The sequence below is a fragment of the Dama dama genome, chromosome 7 (genome assembly GCF_033118175.1).
Source record: "Dama dama isolate Ldn47 chromosome 7, ASM3311817v1, whole genome shotgun sequence".
In the NCBI taxonomy this organism is placed as follows: Eukaryota; Metazoa; Chordata; class Mammalia; order Artiodactyla; family Cervidae; genus Dama; species Dama dama.
In genome coordinates, this window is record NC_083687.1 from 12,860,645 (window position 1) to 12,880,421 (window position 19,777).

The 19,777-nt window shown below is 42.6% G+C and overlaps 1 long non-coding RNA gene across 5 annotated transcripts in view; it reads left to right on the plus strand.

Annotated features, from left to right (window-relative positions):
- Positions 1-19,777, plus strand: part of LOC133059447 (uncharacterized) — a 50,128-nt gene that overhangs the window by 18,326 nt on the left and 12,025 nt on the right. For 4 of the 5 annotated variants that reach the window (XR_009693558.1, XR_009693560.1, XR_009693556.1 and 1 more), the window contains exons 2-3: positions 3,246-3,302; positions 5,405-5,486. This is a non-coding gene — a long non-coding RNA (uncharacterized LOC133059447). Of the gene's footprint in view, positions 1-3,245; positions 3,303-5,404; positions 5,487-6,551; positions 6,631-18,171; positions 18,257-19,777 lie in introns of all 5 variants that reach the window. The other variant, XR_009693557.1, reaches the window with a different exon arrangement.

The following is a 19,777-nucleotide window of genomic DNA, read 5'->3' on the forward strand; positions in this document are numbered from 1 at the left end:
AGGGGGCAGGGAACTCAATAATTTATAGCTTTTACCATCTGACTAAAAAAAAGTAAAAGTACAACTGACCAGAATTTTATACTTTTAATTTAGTTAAATCATTTTGTTAAAGTTATTGTTAAATTATTTGCTATTTGTATAGTACCTAAAATTATGTCAAATGATTGTTAAAGATGTTCATGGAACAGGATTTGAAGTTAAGTAGACTGTTTTATTTAGCTTCAAATATTTACGTTTCTGTGCTGATAAATGAAGGTGAATTGTTTCAGTTCATGAAGCCTCATTTTGAGTTAATGACATTAGTCTTGGTAATCTTCCTGTAAACTCTGGTGATTTCTTTGTATTTCAGTAGTATACATGGTTCAATAAAGGAAAGTTGACATAAAACCAAAAACCAGCAATAATGAGAAAATGGCCTGCCCCCTTATCAGTGGGGGTTCAGAGGCGTGATTCCGGAGTATCTCCCCCAGTGACAGCTTCCAGCTTGCTGTGTCTCACAGGAAGCTTCCTTCCTGTTCACTTGGCCCCTCAAACATGTCACCCAGGCTTTGGTTTCACAGAGAAACTCTAGCTGTGGGCCAGGCCCTCTCTGTCACTACCTCCCTCCCAAAAAGAATGCCAAGCAGTGGCTCTGGGTTTCTGGCCACTGAACAAACCCAAATCAAATCTTCCCATTTGGGAGAGAGATCCCCACCAGCAAAAGGGCCTGGGTCTGACAACAAGCAGAGGGGAAGAGGGGGGTTTCAAGAAGGCCCGAGTCCTCAGGAGCTGGCCGCCCACCCGCAAACGCCCGTCTATTTCTCCTTCCATTCAGCATCCCCGCTTCCTCTGCAAATGGGCTTCATTACACCCATCTTCCTGCAAGGTCTGAACTGGCTGAAACAATGCAATTTAGTCCCCAGGGGCTGGGACCTCTTTTACAGATATGAGGTTATGCAAATTACTAGGCAAAGAGAGTTTTGTAACATGCCATGAATAATCACAGTAACTTGAAGGGCAATGAGAGCAGCAACTGTCTTCCATCCCAGTGTGTCCCTCTCTTTAGTGGGCTGAGTGATGACCCCCAAAAGGCTATGTCCAAGTCTGAACCCCTGGAATCTATGAAATGTGACCTTATTGGAAAAAGTCTTGGGGTGTAATTAAGGACCTCAAGATGAGATTGTCCTGGATTGAGAGTGGGCCCTAAACACAATGACAGATGTCTTTATAAGAGAAAAGCAAAAGGCTATTTGAGACACACACAGGGAAGACGGCCGTGTCAAGATGAAGGCTGAGATTGGCATGAAGCGTCTACAAACCAAGGGATGCCAAAGATTACCAGTGGAATCTAGTAGAAAGGCATGGAATGGGTTCTCCCTCAGAACCTCCAGAGGGAACCAGCCCTGTTGATGACTTGATTTTGGACCTCTGGTCTTCTGTGTGAGAATAAATTTCTGTTATTTTAAGGCCCTAGATTTGTAGCAATTTGTTATGATAGCTACAGGGAACTAATACAGACTCTCACACACAGTCATTCAGCAATCTAGGTCTCCAGGTCTGGATACCCCCACCCAGCTAACTCAAGTCCAGGTTCATGACTCAGCTATCTGTCTTCTCTGAATCACGAACCTACTGAGATGCCCCCTCCTCCTAGAGGAAGCCCTCAGGAGCGCCAGCTTTATTTGCCTGACTGTCCAGTAGAAGGGGTGTGTGCCAGGCAGATGATAGTACCATCCTGTTACTTTTTTTTTTTTTTTTTTTTTTAGAAGGAAGGGGTATCCTGTTACTTTTAAAGTGTTCCCTTCATGGACTCTAAAATATAAGCAAATACAATGAAATAAAAGAGAAAATAGTTTATCTTGAAATAAAAAATGCAAAACCAACATTGAAAAAAGGGAAGCTAAGATTGATCCCTAAAGCATTACTCAGAGGTTTTTCTGTCCTTAGTGACTTTTGTTCTTAGCGCTGACTTTCTATGGAAGTCTGGGGTAGGACCAGGTTTCCACCTGCAGAGGTTGCCCACAAGGTGAAACTTGAGAGCCAGCCTCTTCTGATGCTTCTGAAATTCCCCTGGGACAGTTATCAGATGGTGGGATTTCAGGTACTAGGGTCCAACCGAGAAGGAGCAATGTTTCAAGGAATAGGTGGACCTTAGGATTAGCAGGTGACTGTGCTCTCAGCTGATAAGGAAGGTCACTCCACTCACCAGGAAGCTGTCCAGGACAGAATTTGAAGGTCTTATCAAAGCAAAAGCCATGCTGACAGGCAGGCAAGCCTGTTGGGCCAACTTTGCTGGGAGCAGAGCTGTTGCACTGTGTAGTAATACTTACCTGTGTGTGACCTAAAATACCAGGACCCCATAACACCCCCACATGTGGGAGAGAGTCACTGTTTTGAATATACTCTTCTGGGATACTTTTTTTTTCAATTTTTCTAGACAATTTTTTTTAGAAGTTTTAGATTTATAGAGAAGTTGGGAAGATAGTACAGAGTTCCCATACACTTCACGCTCAGTTTCCCCTACTAACATATCACATTAATATGACACAGTACTAATTTGTTACAATTAATGAACCGATTTTTATTGTTTTGTTGTTTAGTTGCTAAGTCCTGTCCAACTTTTTTGCAACCTCATGGACTGTAGCCCACCAGGCTCCTCTGTCCATGAGAGTTTCCAGGCACAAATACTGAAGAGGGTTGCCATTTTCTTCTCCAGGATGGGGTACTTTTAATAGCAAAGTGTGTATGCTGTTTTCTATGATTTATTATTGTTGTTATTGTTATCATCAAAGATGGGAACATTCATCATATACTCTTCCACAACTTGCTGTTTTTTATTTTAAGATGTTCTTGTGGTGGTTCCACAAAAAACATTGTCTTAAGGGAGTTTTTGGCCAAAGAGCAAAGAAGACTCCTTTCTGCTTTCCAAACCCCAGATAATTTTTTTTTTAACTTAGTATGTGAAAATGTTCTGAACTCCAAGAAACAGTCAGTAGTCAGGAGGGGTGTTCAGCAGTGTCCCTGTATTTCCCGGGCAAGGTGACATGAAGAAAATTGCATTTTACCCACATTGGCTCTTCAGCCTTCTGTGGATGACGTTTCTGCTTGAAACTTTCAAAAGGTGGAACTCCCAACCCCCACTCCCAACTCAACTTAGGCAGGCAGGGGAGACGGGAGGAGAGGAGGAGGTGGGCTTACATCAGCTTGTCCACAGCTGGGTCCCCACTCCCTCCCCAAGGTAACACTCCCTCCTCTTTTAACCCAAGGTGACTGACAAGGACATTCAAGTTCAACGTTTCCTTTCTCACTTGAGGCGCTGAGAGGTAAGTAAACTTCTCATGACTTAGTGGAAGACATAAAGACTGGTGAATATCCCATGCTTTCAGTTTAATTCCTTGATACAGTTTTTATAAACTATCTTATGTAACAAAATCAACCTAAGCCTTTCTGTGCCGTGTTTTCTGAATCAGGATTTCACCTGTTCCAAATAGCCATAGACAAGGATAGCATCACCATTTGACAAAAGACCAAGACCCACCCAGCCCTGCGCCTGCAGAAGTGTCCACATATCCATTCACATCACCACTTACGAATCTACTTTTCTTTACATTAGCTGCATGGTATTTTGTTATATTTATTTATCCAAACCCCATTGCTAGTCATTTGGATTTTTCCTAAGCTTTTGTGACAGTAACACAGTGCGTCAGAGAATATCTCTTTAAATGTATGTTTGTACTATGTGAGACTATTTCTGAAAGGTATATCCTTAGAAATAGAATGGCCGGGTTACAAGGAAGACATGTTTAAAACTTTGGTAGGCTACCAAATTCTCTTCCAAGACTTTGCACTTCTTCACGCCTCCAGCTGTGGTTTGTGAATGTGGCTGCTTCTTCCCACTCCCGACACCCCTGATCCTGTTCATTGCTGTCGATCCATAAGCCACTCTCATTTGAACTATTCAATTATTAATGAAGTTAAGCATCTTCTCAAATACTTCTTGGCTTCTGAGTTTATTCATGAGCAGCTGGTTCTTTAATTGAAAAAAATATTCAATTTATCAAGTTATATTGTTTCCTCCAGGAAGTGCTCATTATGCTCAAGAGAATACAAGGAAGCTCTTGCTTCCCATATATTATGCACAGGAGTGTCTCACTTCCTGTAGAGAAAACAGTTATTCACTTCAGTGTCAGCCATGCAAAGTGCTCAGCGTCAGATATGAACACTTCCAGATTTCAAGGATCTGCTTCAGGGGTCAATTTCTAGACTCCACAGATGGGAAAAAGTCACTTCACAAAACAAATACAAATTTTACACAGACACACACAAAAAGGATCACCAGTTATTTAACTCAAGTAAGTATTGAACCACGTTAAATATAATTTAATGTATTAAATGTTAAATTTATTTAAATTTTAGTAAATGTTAAGATCTTTTTAAAAATATTTATTTAGCTGCATCAGGTCCTAATTGCGGCACATGAGATGCTCATTGTGGCATGTGGGATCTTCTGTTGCAGGCCGTGGACTTCTCTCTGGTTTGTGGCACATGAGCTTTGTAGTTGTGGTTCCTGGGTTTAGTTGCCCTGTAACATTTGGGATCTTAGTTCCCCAATCAGGGATCAAACCCATGTTCCCTGTGGCAGATTTTTAACCACTGGACCACCAGGGAAGTCCCTAAATGTTAAGATCTTGATTGTCCTGATGGATTGACCCCATTCACATTCATCCCAACCTCCTCCAAGGATCTCTTCCTCGATCTCATAGGCTGGAAAACTGGAGAGTACATTTCCCAGACTAACAGCTAGAGTTTCCGGTTTGAGTTCAGATCTGACAGTTCACATGCCCTGGCCCATGATTTGGAAGGAGCAAGTGAGATAGGGGCCAATTTCTGTGGATGCAGATGCTGCTGGAACAAAGCGGGGTTAAAGAGAAGCTGTGTTCTGCTACAAAGAACATTCCAGCATGTTGCTGTCTGGTGGTGGTGTTCTGGAACATTCCTGGAGGTCCCACCTGGAACCTCCTCCAGCCCTTTCAATGACTTTGTAAACCCCTGCTTCCTTTTGGCTAAAATTAGCTGATGGAGGTTCTGTTTTCCTCCAACTAAACCCAGACTGATAAAACTCACAAATATTATACTTGATATAATAATATCCCATGTAAGATACGGGAAAGAAAGGCAAAGGGCAGCGCAGCCACGAATCATGCTTGTTATGACTTTCCTAATAGCACTTTAATCAGATACTTCATCCCTGAAAGAAATTTGAAAATGACATAGAAGTTGCAAAGAATGAAATAAATATCATCTGATTCCATAAGAATCAAACATTCATGAGAAGAAGACATTCAGCTCCTCAGAACATTTTCATCACTCTGAAAAGAAGTCCCATAGCCATTAATTGTCGCTCCCCATTCCCTCTTCCCTCCAGCCCCTGGCAGCCACCAATCTACCGTCTATTTCTATGGATTTGCCAGTTCTGGACACTTCATGTAAATGGAATCATACAATAGGTAACCTCTTGTATTTGACTTCTTTTACTTAGCATAATGTTTTCATCTTCAACCATGTTACAGCATGTATCAGAACTTTCTTCCTTTTTATGGCCAAATAATATTCCATTGTATGGATATGCCATGTTTGTTTATCCATTCTTCCATTATTTGTTTCTTTGGGTTGGGTTGTTTTTTTTTTTTTTGGCTTTACAAATAATGCTGCTGTGAATATTTGTGTATGAATATACATATTCATAAATTTTCAGTTCTCTTGGTTATGTGCTCAGGAATAATATTGCTGGAGCATATCATAAATCTGCTTTAGCTTAAGAAGATGCCAAACCATTTCTCAAAGCAGCTACATATCAGCAATATGTGAGGATTTCAGTTTCTCTGCATCCTCTCTGACACTTATTACTGTTCATCTTTTTTATTACAGCCATCTTAGCACATGTGAAGTAGTATCTCTTTGTGGTTTGATCACATTCCCCTAGTGATTAGTGATGTTGAGAATCTTTTCATGTGCTATTGACCATTTGTATGTCTTCTTTGGAGAAACATCTATTCAAGTCTTTTGCACAATTTTTAATTGGGTTATTTGTCTTTTTTTTTTAATTGGGTTGTAAGAATTCTTCCTGTATCCTGGATATAAGTCCCTTGTCAGGCATACAATTTGGAGATATTTTCTTCAATTTTTGTGTTATCTTTTTAGTTTCTTGATAGTATCCTTTGAAGCACAGAAGTTTTAAATTTTGATGAAGTTTAATTTATCTCATTTTTTTTGTTGCTTATGCTTTTAGTGTCATATTTAAGAAACTATTGCTTAATCTGTGGTTATGAAATTTTACTCCTAATTTTCTTCTAAGACTTTTATGGTTTTAGCTGTTAAATTTATGTCTTGGATACATTTTGAGTTAACTTTTATATATGATGTGAGGTAAAGGTACAACTTCATTCTTTTACATGTGGATATCCAGTTCTCTCAGTATCATTTGTTGAAGAGATTATTCTTTCCCTGTTGAATACTCTTGACACTCTTATGTGTGGGTTTTTTTCAGGACCCTTTATTCTTTTTTTCCCCAGGACTCTCAATTCTATTTGATTGGTCTACATGTCTATCCATATGTCAGCACCACACTGTTTTGATTACTGTAGCTTTGTGGTAAGTTTTGAAATCAGGAAATGTGGATCCTCCAACTTTGTTTTTCTTTTCAAGAGAAAAGAGGACACTGTCACAGCAGGATCAGTGATTTTACTGAGAATATTCTTGCCACCCAGTTAAATCTTTTGAACTCCAGTGCAGTAATTCCCTCTGGTTCATCCCAGACACAGAACATCCCTTCTCTGCTTGAAAACTTCTAATGATGAGGAACTTACCTCCTAGGAAAGAGAAAAGTATCAGGCTTGGGTGTGAACTTGAAAGGTTCCAAGTAATCATTTGACTGAAATTATACCTTCTCCTCGAAATACAGTCATATTCATCTTATTTACCTAAGATAGAACCAGCTCAAACCATTTTAAATGAGAGACTTATTAGAAAGCTATTAAGTTTGTAATTGAAGGGAGATCCACAGGAATTAGGACAGCTCAGAAATCCTGCCAATTGGATGTGAGAGACCAGTCCCTGCTGGCGCCCCACATCACCTTCCTGCTTCCCTGGCATGCTCTCATGGCAGAGGACATGGCCACCACCAGCTTGGGGACAACTTCCTTGCCACTACAATTAGAAAAATCCTAGGGAAGTTCTCTGATTGGCCTGTCCTGGGTCGTGTGCAATCTCTAGAACAGTCACTATGTGCAATCTCTAGAACAGTCACTATGGTCAGGGAACTTAGTGAACCTGCCTAGGTTACAGAGCTCTCCCCCATTGCCAGGATCAAGAGACTATCATGGAATAGAAGAGGAGTTGCTCCCAGAGGAAAAAGCAATTATTAGCAGGACGATGGCAAGAGGGGTGCTGAGCTAGTACCTATAGTACCTCACTGCCAGTTTCTTTTAGGGGTTAGGCATTAAAGATTCATGTTTAAGTTTAGATACGTTATTGAGGGAAATTTGAGGGACTCCATCACCTCCATGGGGCTGCCCAGGTGGTGCAGTGGTTAAGAATCTGCCTGCCAATGTGGGAGACAAAGAAGACACGACTTCAATGCCTGGGTGGGGAAAGTCCCCTGGAGTAGGAAATGGCAGCCCACTCCAGTATTCTTGCCTGGAAAATTCTACGGATAGAGGAGCCTTGTGGGCTACAGTCCAGGAGATCACAAAGAGTTGGACATGACTGAGCAGCTGAGTACATAATCACCTCCATTAAAATGTCATCACAGGTTAATTTATCAATGTACTGAACCATAACACAGAGAAGCCTTAAGGGACAGAACAGGTACTAGTTTGCTAGGGCTGCCATAACAGAGTACCACAGACTGGGTAGCTTAAACAGATATTTACTTTATCACAGTTCTGGAGGCTGGAAGTCCAAGATGCAGGTGTGAGCAGGGTTTGTTTGTTCTGAGGCCTCTCTCCTTGATTCCTGACAGCTGTCTTCTCACTGTTTCCTAACATGGTTTTTACCCTGTGTGTGTACGTATCCCTGGTGTCTCTCTGACTGTCTTAATCTCACTTTTTATAAGACACCAGTCTGATTGAACTAGGGCCCACTGTAATGGCCTTTCACTTAATTGCCTCTTTAAAGACACTCTCTCCAAACATAGTCATATTCCAAAGTATTGAAGGTTAGGGCTTCAATATAGGAATTTGGGGGAATTCAATCTATAAGAGGAAGTTAGAAGGTATATGGCAGGCCATGGATCATTCAGGGTTGTGTACATGTGTGTATATGTATCTTCTGCTGCCCCCTTCTCCTTTGGCCTTCATTTTTTCCTGGCACCAAGATCTTTTCCAATGAGTCAGTTCCTCTAGTACTGCCAACATATTGGAACTTCAGCATCAGTCCTTCTGATAAATATTCAGAGTTCATGTCCTTTAGGACTGACTGGTTTGATCTCCTTGCAGTCCAAGGGACTCTCAAGAGTCTTCTCCAGCACCACAATTCGAAAGCATCAGTTCTTTGGCATTCAGCCTTCTTGATGGTCCAACTCTCTCACATCTGTACATGACTACTGGAAAAACCATAGCTTTGACTATATGGACCTTTGTCAGCAAAGTGATGTCTCTGCTTTTTAATATGCTCTCTCGGTTTGTCATAGCTTTTCTTCCAAGGAGCAAGTGTCTTTCAGTTTCATGGCTGCAGTCACTGTCCACAGTAATTTTGGAGCCAAAGAAAATAAAATCTGTCACTGCTTCCACTTTTCCCGCTTCTGTCTGCTGTCGGACCAGATGCCATGATCTTAGTTTTTTTTCAAGTCAGCTTTTTCATTCTCCTCTTTCATGCTCATCAAGAGGTTCTTTAGTTCCTCTTCACTTTCTGTCATTAGAGTAGGTATATCATCTTCATATCTGAGATTGTTGATATTTCTCCCAACAATCTTGATTCCAGCTTGTGATTCACCCAGCCCGTTTCGCATGACACACTCTGCATATAAGTTAAATAAGCAGGGTGACAGTATACAGCCTTGTCATACTCCTTTCCCAATATTGAACCAGTCAGTTGTTCCATGTCCAGTTCTAACTGCTGCTTCTTGACACACATACAGGTTTCTCAGGAGACAGGTAAGGTGGTCTGATACTCCCAGAGGTAGCAGAGGATGAGATAGTTAGGTAACATCACTGACTCAGTGGACATGAATTTAAACAAACTACAAGAGATAGTGTAGGACAGAGAAGCCTGATGTGCTGCAGTCCATGCAGTTGCAAAGAGTCGGACATGACTTAGTGACTAAACAACCCGTCTGTGTATACATAAAATTATGTATATAGTTATATATAAACCTCATGGTAAAATCTGTAATAGATTTATAGAACCAAAAATAGATTTATAAAAACTATTATAAATGAATATATTTATTATAGATTTATAAAAACCAAAAATCTATAATAGATACAAACACAAAAAAGGAAAGGAATCCAAACATAACGCTAAAGATAGTCACCAGATCACAAGGGAAGAGAACAAAAGAAGAAAGGAACACCCCTCGTCTTTCTGTCCTAAAAAAAAAAAAAAAAGAAAGGAACAAAAAAGAACTACAAAAAGAACCCAATACAGTTTTTTAAATGACAATACATATGTTCCTAGCAATAGTTACTTTATGTAAGTGGACTAAATGTTCCAATCAAAAGACATAGAGTGGGTGAATGGCAACAAAAAAACACTCATAAATATGTTGCCTGTAATAGACTCACTTCAGATCTAAAAGACACACAGACTGAATGGGGATGGCAAAAGATATTATTTACAATAGCCATGATAAGGATGCAACCTCAGTGCCCATCAATAGATGAATGCATAAAGAAGATGTGATACCCCCACACACACCAGAATATTACTCATCCATAAAAAAGAATGAAATCTTGCCATTTGTGACCATATGGATGGACCTAGAGGGTGTTATGCTAGAAGTGAATGAAATCAGACAGAAAAAGACAATTACTGTATGATTTCACTTTTATGTGGAACCTGAAAAACAAAACAGATATACAGCCATAACTAAGCAGAAACTAAGAGTCATAGATAACCGAGAACAAGCAGGTGGTTGCTAGCGGGGAGGGAGATAGGAGGAGGAGAGATATAGGTGAGGGAGATTAAGAGGTACAGACTTCCAGTTACAAAATAAATGAGTCATGGAATATAGTCAGTAATTACATAATATCTTTGTATGGTGACAGAAGGTAAATAGGCTTATCTTGATGCTCATTTTGAAAAGTACAGAAAGACCAAATCACTATGTCATGTATTAGGAGCTAACATAGAGTTGTAGGTCAATTGTACTTCAGAAATAGACAAACAAACCCACAGACAAAGAGATCAGAATTGTGGTTACCTGAGGCATAGTGTGTTGGGGGTGGGGAAAGAATTGGAAGAAGGGTAGTAAAAAGGTGCTAACATGCAGTTAAAAGATAATTAAGTACTAGGGATGTTAATGTACAACACGATAAATATAATGAATACTGCTCTGTGTTGTATGTGAAACTGTTGAGAGTAAATGCTGAGTCTCATCACAAGGGAAAAAAGTTTTTTTTCCATCTCTTTAGTCTTGTATCTATATGAGATGACAGATGTTCACTAAACTTATTGTGATAATCATTTCACGATATGTGTAAGTCAGACCATTATCCTGTATACCTTCAACTTATGTAGTGTTGTATGTCAGTTATATCTCAATAAAACTAAAGATAGTTAAAAACAGAACAAAATGTTTACCTGCTAAGCCACTGAGATTTCCGTTCATATACTACAGGTGTAACTGATACAGTAGTTACCTTAACAAAAAACAGTAGGAGCAGAATCATCAGGCCTGGCTTCCTTTGAAGGGGAGCTGGATTTTCATCTGGGCATGTCTTCCTCACTATGGAGTCAGATGAAATAATTTGTATTATCAGAAAAGCACTTTGTTTTGCTCAAGATCAGATGTGGTTGAACCACCAAGCTTCTGTTTCTGTTATTTCTTTGAGGACCTTGCACTGTTAGTTCAGATCTTCTGCTTTGTCAAAGTCCCTTTTCTCTTTCTGATACTGATCAAGACCTGAGTTGGTGAATTATTCACTGTTCAGCCAGGGAAACATAACTTTTGAAATATTGCAAATCATCTTAGAGTCTGTGGAGAGACTGAGTTGACATGGTGTATTCCAAAGCTTTGAGCGGGGGGGTCTAGAGGAAATCCAGATCCCAGACCTTCAAGCTCCCCCCACATCTTGAATTTCAGTTTCCCCATCCCTAAACTGGGTTAAATTCTGATGCTCCTGAGTGCTGGTGGGAAGAAAAGTGCTTTGTCAGTTGCTTCAGAATCTCTTGGAGATTCCCACTCTGTGCCTGCTCACTTCTGGGAATCTGATATGTACACCTTCATCCCATGCCACGGGTTCAGAACCTGAGCCTGTCACTGGCTGAAGTGGACGATCATCTGACAGAGGGGAAATCCCTTCCTGATCAGAATTGCTGGGACTTCAAGGGCTATATTTAGAACTCTGGGGCTTTCCAACCAGATCACTGTGGACAATACACAGGACTTCCTTGAGTTGGCATGTTTAGATGGGCCTAACCTGGAGTGTTGAGGTCTGTTCAATAGATTTAATGATCTCTTTGGTCTTATCTTATGGCTCTGCCATGGGCAGAGGAGGGGGATAGAAAAGGGATAGTTCTGTGCCATCTTAATCAACTCCTCCTGGTTTCCTGTCTGCATAATTCATATCCATTAAGATTGCATTTGGTTGCACGTAACAGAGACTAACAACAGTGTCTATCTCAGACGTGACTTTCATGGGTGGGAACCTAAAACAATCCTAGTGTATCGTTATTGTTGTTGTTCAGTGGCTAAGTTGTGTCTGACTCTGCGTCCCTGTGGACTGCAGCACACCAGGCTCCTCTGTCCTCGACTGTCTCCTGAAGTTTGCTCCAATTCATGTCCATAAAGTCGGTGATGCTATCTAACCAACTCATCCTCTGCCTCCCCCTTCTCCTTTTGCCTTTAATCTTTGCCTGTATCAAGGTTTTGTCTAATAAGTCAGCTCTTCGCATCAAGGGGCCAAAGTATTGGAGCTTCAGCAACAGTCCTTCCAATGAAGATTCAGGGTTGATTTCCTTTAGGATTGACTAGTTTGATCTACTTGCAGTCCAAGGAACTCTCAAGAGTCTTCTCCAACCCCACAATTAGAAAGCATCAGTTTTTCAGCACTCAGCCTTCTTTATGGTCCAACTCTTTTATGGTTCATTGTACACGACTACTGGAAAAGCCAGAGCTTTGACCATATGCACTTTTGTCAGCAAAGTGATGTCTCTGCTTTTTAATAGCTGTCTAGGTTTATCATAGCTTTCCTTCCAAGGAACAAGTATAAGTTACCATCTGCCATGATTTTGAACCCCAAGAAAATAAAATTTGTTACTGCTTCCACTTTCCCCCCTCCTATTTGCTGTGAAGTGATAGGACCAGATGCCATGATCTTAGTTTTTTAAATGTTGAGTTTTAAGCCAGCTTTTTCACTCTCCTCTTTCACCCTTATCAAGAGGTTCTTTAGCTCCTCTTCACTTTATGCCATTAGAGTGGCAACATCTGCATGTCTGAGGTTGTTAATATTTCTCCTGGCAATTTGATTCCAGCTTGTGATTCATCTAGTCTGGCATTTCATGTGATGTGCTCTGCATATAAATTAAATAAGCAGGGTGACAGCATACAGCCTTATCATACTCCTTTCCCGGTTTTGAACCAGTCAGTTGTTCCATGTCCAGTTCTAACTGTTGCTTCTTGACCCACATACCGGTTTCTCAGGAGACAGGTAAGGTGGTCTGGTACTTCCATCTCTTTAAGAATTTTCCACAGTTTGTTGTGATCCACACAAAGGCGTAAGCATAGTTAATGAAGCAGAAGTAGATGTTTTTCTGGAACTCCCTTGCTTTCTCCATGATCCAGTGAATGTTGGCAGTTTGATCTCTGGTTCCTCTGCCTCTTTGAAACCCAGCTTGTACATCTGGAATTTCTTGGTTCAGGTACTGCTGAAGCCTAGCTTGAAGGATTTTGAGCATAAACTTGCTAGCATGTGAAATGAGCACAATTGTGCGGTAGTTTGAACACTCTTTGGCATTGCCCTTCTTTGGGATTGGAATGAAAACTGACCTTTTCCAGTCCTGTGGCCACTGCTGAGTTTTCCAAATTTTCTGACATATTGAGTGCAGAATTTCAATATCAACAGATCTTTACAAATCTTTTAGGATTTTACAACAAATTTAGAAAACTTACCTTACAAATCTTGCAACAAATTTTAGCAAATCTTTTAGGATTTTAAATAACTCAGCTGGAATTCTGTCACCTCCACTAGCTTTGTTAATCGAAATTCTTCCAAAACCCACTTGACTTCACACTCCAAAATGTCCGGCTCTAGGTGAGTGACCACATCATCATGGTTATCCAGGTCATTAAGACCTTTTTGGTACAGTTCTTCTGTGTATTCTGCCACCTCTCCTTAATCTCTTCTGCCTCTATTAGGTCCTTACCGTTTCTGTCCTTTCTCATGCTCATCCTTGCATGAAATGTTCCCTTGATATCTCCAATTTTCTTGAGGAAATCTTTGGTGTTTCTCATTCTGTTGTTTTCCTCTATTTCTCTGCATTGTTCAGTTAAGATGGCCTTCTTATCTCTCCTTGCTATTCTCGGGAATTCTGTATTCAGCTGGGTGTATCTTTCCCTTTCTGCTTTGCCTTTAACTCCTCTTCTTTTCTCAGCTGTTTGTAAAGCCTCCTCAGACAACCGCTTTGCTTCCTTTCATTTCTTTTTCTTTTGGATGATTTTGGTCACTGCCTCCTGTACAATGTTCAGGCACTCTGTCTATCCGATCTAGTCCCTTGAATCTATGTATCACTTCCACTGTATAATCATAAGGGATTTGATTTAGGTCATACCTGAACGGCCTAGGGGTTTTCCCTGCTTTCTTCAAGTTAAGCCTGAATTTTGCAATAAAGCATTCATGATCTGAGCCACAATCAACTCCAGGTCTTGTTTCTGCTGACGGTATAGGGTTTCTCCATCTTTGGCTACAAAGAATATCATCAATCTGATTTTGGTATTGACCATCTGGTGATGTCCACGTGTAGAGTTGTCCCTTGGATGGTTGGAAAAGGTTGTTTTCTGTGACCAGCATGTTCTCTTGGCAAAATTCTGTTAGCCTTTGCCCTGCTTCATTTTGTATTCCAGTGCCAAACTTGCCTGTTATTTTGGGTATCTCATGACTTCCTACTTTTGCATTCTAATCCCCTATGATGAAAGGGACATCTTATTTTGGTGTTAGTTCTAGAAGGTGTTGTAGGTCTTCATAGAACCAATCAGCGTCAGCTTCTTCAGCATCAGGGATTGGGGCATAGACTTGGGTTACTGTGATGTTGAATGGTTTGCCTTGGAAATGAACTGAGATCATTCTGTCATTTTTGAGATTGCACCCAAGTACTGCATTCCAGACTCTTGGTGACTCTGAGGGCTACTCCATTTCTTCTAAGGGATTCTTGCCCACAGTAGTAGATATAATGGTCATCTGAATTAAGTTTGCCCATTCTCATCCATTTTAGTTCACTGATTCCTAAGATGTAAATGTTCAATCTTGCCATCTCCTGCTTGATCATGTCCAATTTACCTTGATTCATGGACCTAACATTCCAGTTCCTATGCAATATTGTTCTTTACAGCATCGGACTTTGCTTTCACCACCAGACACATCCACACCTGAGCGCCATTCCTGCTTTGGCCCAACTGCTTCATTCTTTCTGGAGCTGTTAGTAATTGCCCTCCACTCTTCCCCAGTAGTATATTGGACATTTTCCGACCTGGGGGGCTCATCTCCCCTGGGGGTGTCATATCTTTTTGCCTTTTCATGCTGTTCATGGGGTTCTAGCGGCAAGAATACTGGAGTGGTTTGCCATTCCCTGCTCCAGTGGACCGCGTTTTGTCAGAACTCTCCACTGTGACCCATCCATCTTGGGTGGACCTGCACTGCATGGCTAATAGCTTCACTGAGTTATCAAGCCCTTTCACCACGACAAGGCTGTGATCCATGAAGGGGTAGTGTATCATAGGTGCTTAGTAAATAGTTGTTAAGTAAATACATTATTTCATTTTGAAGTTTCTCAACAAAATGTGGCCAGTAGAGCAGAGAATGCTGTTACTTATTCTGCAGATATGGAAACTTAGGCTCTGATGCTTGACTTCACGGGAACTGAGGGAGCTCAGTCCTTTTGATTCCTAATCAGCGGCTGAGGGTGTGGGTCGAAGGTAGGGAGGCTTATGCCCCAGACAGGTCTCATCTGGGCCTCTGCTCAGCAAGTTGGTGAGCTACTCAGAGATAAGGTGATAAGAAAAGGAGTTAAGTTATTCCCAAGAAAGAGCCTGGGAAGCTAGGAATTGCAAAAACCATTGCCCTGCTGGTTGGGAAAGGAAAAGTGACATCCTTGAACAGGTAGCTTTTTGGTGCCCCTCAGTTCCACCCTCACTCCTGCTACTAACTCTGCCCCGAGAGGTAGTGAGCGCCCCGTTACTGGACGTGTTCAAGCAGGAGCTGGATGTCTCCTTACAGAGCATGCCTGAGTTGGAGAGTTACATACTCACATCTTGGTAGGAGAAGGCAGGCCTTCTGTCTCAGAACAGATGCTCTGCAGATTAGTGACCCAGACACCAATGCAAGAGGCTTTGCGCCACCTGGTGGACAAGGTTTTAAACTGCAGGCCCTTCCAGGGAGAGAAGCCTTCAGCCTGAGTGTGCCTGGAATCCTAAACAGTGAAGGCAGAAGAGAGTCAACCATTTCAGGAGAACCGCAGTGAGAGCTCAGGAAGGTGAGGGGGCGCAGGGGGACAGGGCTGCGCTGGGCCAGGCACCACATGTATCAGAGAGGTCCCTGTTACAGGGAGGACTTATCACCAGGACTCAGGAGTTCTGAGCACGTCCCTGGATTTGAAGGGAACACCTCTTTCCCGAACTTTATTCCAGATTCCTGGGATGACAAACTGGGAAGCTACTTGGGGGAAAAGGCGGGGGTGGGGTGGGGGGTGGGGCCTAGAGATGGGGTGTTGGGGGAGGTGAGGAGGAGGCTCATTTGTTCATTCTGCTTATCTTTGTGTTTGGGAATGACTCTGAATTATCTCTGCCTAGAAGTAAAGTTTTCCAGTTGAGTTCAGTTCTGCAAGAGCCTCCATGAAACCACCCATTAACCCCACCCCCGTCAAAAAAAAAACCCTCTATATTTTTGCTCCATGGGTACAGATTCTGAAAGATTTTGTCTACCAAAGTGCATATTATCTATTATCTTACTGTATCATTCATTATCAGTCAAAGGCCTCTGCAGTAGCTGGTAGGAGCTATGATGAGCTTCGTGCATTGGCCTTACCATAGAGTTCATTTAATGTGAGTAAAAGTGAAAACATCTGAGAGCTCGTGGGTTGGTGCAGCCCCATATGAGGTGAGCCTCATTCTGCTCATCCCCGCCTAAAAGTCTGAAACAGGCCCCAGCTCCCGCCCCAGGCTCTGCTCTGGGTGGTGAACCACAGAGATCGAGCCCCCATCCTGGGCCAGCTGCTCCTCTCACCATTTCTCCTTCTGGTTTCACTTCATTCCTGAGAAAGGAGCACAGGTTTAATCAGCAGGCCACCCCAAGCCTGGACCTGGGTGTCAGAGGCCAGCCAGGATCCTGTGACGGGTGTAGGACAGCCCCCAGCACACGACCTGGTACTGCACGTCTCGGGACAGTCTGTTGGATGAGCAGCTGAAGGCTCCCTATGGACGGGCTTCAGATAGTTTTTATTCTCAGAGCATCACTTACCGCATGAAATAGGGTATGTGCAGGTTTTGCTGTTGGGAAGTTTCCCCCGGCGTTCCTCATTGGTCAGACCCAGGACCAATGAGAAAGAGACCACCCGCTCCCTAAGGTCTCTGTCCTCACCTTCTCAGGGTCTCAGCCCCAGTCCTGATCTGCTTCCCTGTCTGAGTCATCCAGGCTGACCCCAGCACGAGCTTCAGGGACCCCTTTGCCCTTCACCAGGGATGGGCCTCTGCAACCTGCCCTGCACCCCACATTCTCCCTGACCCCTCAGACCAGAAGGCCCTCCTCCCCACTGCACCTCCAGACCTCACCCTTCACTCCCCACTTGCCACCCCCAAACTTAAGCTTTTCTTTGGAGCAGTGTTTGCTGGGATAACTTCTATTGAAATGTTAAAAATCAGAAGAGACAGGCCTTTCTGTTTTAGCAACACTCCCCAAGGCTTGGGCATTTTGTTGTTGTTAAGAAGTGTCCAGTGAGTCAACTTTTATTTAGATGATGATAATATTGGGGGTCAGAAAAAATTTAAGAAATTAAAGGATAATGACGACTTGGTGGCCAGAAGTTTCTCTTCTCCACTTGCCACAGACAATGCCGTAGCATTCAGGCGTCTTCTCCAGCATGGGCAGGAGTTTTTACATAAATGGAGCCTTTCACAGGGCTACTTCTGGCAGAAATTTTATAACCACTTCACCATATCTCTCTGCAAGTGGCCACTCGTGAGAGTAACAATGGCTTTGTTATACAGACCACATCTTTAACACAGAATTGAGTTTTAAGGGGGTTTTTATCTAGGCCTCAGAGATGGAATCATCCTGCCTGGAGAGCACAGAAGACTTAGTGAATTACAATATTCTGCCCTTAGCTCTGATGCTTGATGACGCTATTGATCAGCAGCGGCTGGGCTTTCTGACCTGAACATCAACCTCAAGTTCCATTTTGGACACAGAGATGAGTGGGCCTGGTGGGAGAGGGAGACTGAAGATGACAGAGATGGCCTCCACCTGATGAGTTACTAAGTTAGTAACTGGTTGTGTTCTGTTTGCTTGTTTTTGTGTTTTTGGCCAGGCCTCATGGCTTGCAGGATCTTAGTTCCCTGGCTAGGGATTGAACCCTGGCCCACGGCAGTCAAAGCACTGAGTCCTAACCACTGGACTGCCAGAGAATTCCCTAATAACTTTTTTTTTAATTGGAGGAAAATTGCTTTACAAGGTGTCATCTGGTAAGTAGTTTTTAAAGGTAATGAATGTCTTCTCTAACTCTATTATCGGCGGGTGTGTAAAGCGCCACTTTTCCTCCCATCAGGCCGTGTGTGTCTCTCAGAGCTGATTGTAATTCCTGGAAGATGCGTTCACTTTAAATCCACTCATTTGCCTATCTTTCCTTCCAGGTAGGTATAGAGTCTACTGCCTCTAACGGGGACCCCAGGAACAGTTGTTCTCCATACTACACCCACCACGAGCAGCCCAGCGAGTACCCAAAGGCCTTGGTGGCTGCGGGGGAGGTTTGCCAAGGCTCTGCCAGATATGAGACTCCCCATCTCCATGGGTTCCCAGGGCCCCTGGATGACCCTGGGCGGAAGAAGGGAAATTGAGTCATGCTAAGGCTAAGTAGGGGACAGCATGAAGCCTGGCCCCAGACGTGTTATTGTCTCCGCATGGAGGGGAACTGAGTTCATGCCAAGCTCACACTGAGCGCCAAAAACAATCCTTGCTTGGCTTGCTTCTCCTCCTTGACTGGCAGGACCACTGGAGAGTAGTTTTGGTTTCCTTTTTGTGACGTTGCAGTTTGTGCCTTGCCATGCAAAGTCTGGTCCGTGGACCAGCAGGATAACCTAGGAACTTAGAACGTCAAGCCCCACTTGAGAATCTGAATCGGCACCAGCCTTGTAACACGATTCCCAGGAAGTTTGGTGATTTGTGTGTACTCTGGAGTTTGAGAAGCACTGGTTTAGCGGGCACTATTCTGTCTGATCCTCGCATTAACCCTCTGTCATGGGTGCTGTTCAATAGCAGAGGAAAACTGTACAGGGAGGTGAAGTGCCCCGTCACACAGCCAGAGGCAGGATTTAAACCCAGATCCAGCTCCTGCCACACCGTTAGCTCATAATTGTGGGGTTTCACTGGCTTCAACGTGAAAGTGAAGGTCACTCAGTCGTGTCTGATTCTTTGGGACCCCATAGACTGTATAGTCCATGGAATTCTCCAGGCCAGAATACTGGAGTGGGTAGCCTTTCCCTTCTCCAGGGGCTCTTCCCAACCCAGGGATCCAACCCAGGTCTCCTGCATCTCAGGCAGATTCTTTACCAGCTGAGCCACAAGGGAAGCCCTTGGTAGTTTTAGCTGTTGGTAACTTAAGCAGAGGGTTTGTCTGACCATGTGCACAGGTATGTGTCCACACCAGTGTGTGTTTGATGGTATGTGTGTATATAGCAAACACAATTTTGAGATCAGATGAGATCAGATTGGTATTATATATTTATTTTAACTAGGTGACAAATATTGGCCTTTACCATGAAGACCTTTATCCTATAAGAAATGATTTCTATAAATTACATTAAACTGGATTTATTCTGCCTTTCCAGTATTTCCACACTGAGGTGACATTGCTCACATCTTTGATTGATCCAGAAGGCTCCTTGAAGTAGAACTAGTGTAAATATAAATATGGGTAGATCTCAGTTGACTGCCTGGTGTGATGGTAAAACAGGGCTAGTTAGTAATGAGTAGCAACTAATTAACCTGTTAAACTAGGAAAATAAAGTGACTGTTGTCCAGTTTCAGAGAGATTTCACGGGATAGCTGATTTCTGTTCGTCCTCATAATTGGTGATAACTATATTAAAAATCTGATACCCAGGCACCATAGGGAGTGACACAACCTACTGACTAGCAGATGCAGAGAAACCAAAA